This window comes from Aplysia californica, unplaced genomic scaffold (assembly GCF_000002075.1).
Source record: "Aplysia californica isolate F4 #8 unplaced genomic scaffold, AplCal3.0 scaffold00565, whole genome shotgun sequence".
Lineage (NCBI taxonomy): Eukaryota > Metazoa > Mollusca > Gastropoda > Aplysiida > Aplysiidae > Aplysia > Aplysia californica.
In genome coordinates, this window is record NW_004797835.1 from 92,845 (window position 1) to 95,108 (window position 2,264).

Sequence of the window (2,264 nt, forward strand, 5' to 3'; positions counted from 1 at the left end):
CCCCCTTCCAGCATATCAATCTCGCAAGACAGATCTTGATAAAGTGGCAATTTGTACAATCCCGTTATACCGCCTGCCCCGCTGTATCGCCAACTCCATGCTTGTCATAAGGCAGGCGGTTTAACGAGGTTAGGCAGTATTTTTTAGCACAGAAAAAGTAATCGTCCTTGGAACAGCGACTTGGCTAAGCGAATACCTCGTGGTTATGATATTGATAATGGTATCAATACACATGCGGCCCACAAAAAAAAATAATTTTTAAACATTGAAAACTCAAAATTTACACGTAAACCCGTGTGTCAGTCTTTTTTATGGATTTAGGAGATTACCAGTACAGACCAAAGGTTGTTGTTTTTGTTTAACTAAGCCAAGATTGCATCATGTTGCATTTCCTTTTCATAAAAGAGAAATGACAACTATCAGTTTTAACTGATCTTGTAAAGGCCTCTTTAGACGTGCTGTTCATTGATCGGCAAACTAACTGTTTAACCGACCGACGCTAGATCTGGGTCATCGTTGAACTGACAGTTTGTCGACAAGAGAAGTTCCATTTACATCATGTACAGTTGGGTTTTTTTTAACCCTTAAAGTGTCAGTCCTTGGGCTGTTGTAGCTAGGTCAAACATCAACGAAATGGCTGAAGCAAGTTACTAGGACGATTTACGAGCCTACCCGACGGACTTTGATAACGTGTTACGAATGGATGAGCCGGCATACCCGACCCCCATATTCCACAGTTGATCAACCCGGTGCTACTGACTGAAGTGTCTTTAGGCCATTCCCAAAGGGGGAACATTTCTCGTTCTAATGCACAGTAGAATTGTAAATGGGCTGATCCAACAATGTCATGCTCCTAAATGTGCCTGATCTACAACAGGGAACTGCTGCTTTTTCTTTATTAATCCTTACAATCGCCATTTTCCTCTACTTCTTTTGTATGTTTGTCACACTCTTGTGACCTGCTATTTCCGGGGTGCCTTGATAGTCGAAGCAGACTTTGTGCTGTTGAAGCTAGAAAGGTGAGCAGAGTAAATCTGGATCCCTGCTAGGACTTCTCTGTTGATATCCACCCCTTGGCGCTCTTTTGACCTTATGCAGTTGCGAGCGGCGTAAAACCTCTACTAAGACAAACAAAACAGTTGATCAGAACCATGATTGAGCAACAATCAGCAGTGATGAGAGAAGCAATCTATCCTCATGGAGACTGACAGCAACATTTTGTTATATTTGCTACAAAATCAACATAAAAAGACTTCAAATTCACACCTAGTATTTCTGCGCCACCGCCCAGTCGAATTATTCCTCAGACATGCTCAGCTATTTTTGGTACTCTTATATATGAAAGTATGTCATTAAATATCTAGAACATAGATCTATTACTGTTTTGCATTATTTTTTGTTGTTTACGTTATTGCAGACTGTATATTTTGCTGTTAAACATTCAGTTTCATGCCCTGGCCTACTTAACGCATTGGATTGAATGATAATATTATGGTTTCCCGAAACATACAGAACACACACAAAAGCAATAAATTGTATTCCCCGCTTGATTTTGACTAATTTTGGGTCACTGATCAGATAAATCTTTTTTCTTTTTTCTTGGGTTTTTTTTTTGTGGTGCTAATATTTAGGGAGCTTTTGGAATGAATTTTAGCTTCCCCTTGGGGCAACATCGAAGAAACCGCTCCCTCATAGTCATGCCTTTAGTTCGCCAGCCGGGAAATATCTGGTGGTGGACTGAGAACCCTTGGACCGTGTTGATGTATGTTAAAGTGTGATGCTGATGAAAATAAATATTATGTCAACATATAAATGTTTACGGTGCTGTAAATCCCCTATTACTTTTTTAAACCCGCTTTTGACTAAAATGAAAGAAAACGTGCCAGAACCTAAGTTTGCAAAGACCGTCATAAAAGGGCTTTTAGATTGTGTTGGTCATCCAACTTTAGTCCCGAATGCAAAAGTCTAAGAAGATTAAACACCGAGCGATTTTATACTATCTTGTTTTAACCACCGTCAGACGAAAGTGAACAAGCTGTAGACACCTGTCAAGTAAGGGGTAAACGGCTAAACGCTTTTATAGGGAGAGAAAAAAGAGCCTGAACCAACAGGTATAAAAGTGCGTTCATACTGTCGCATGGAGACGAGAATTCCGTCATTGGCAGGTGTGTGAGAATAACATTATTTGGATTTGCATTTTGCATCCACAGACTCTGTGTGTGTTTGTGTGTGTGTGTGTGTGAGAGAGAGAGAGAGAGAGAGAG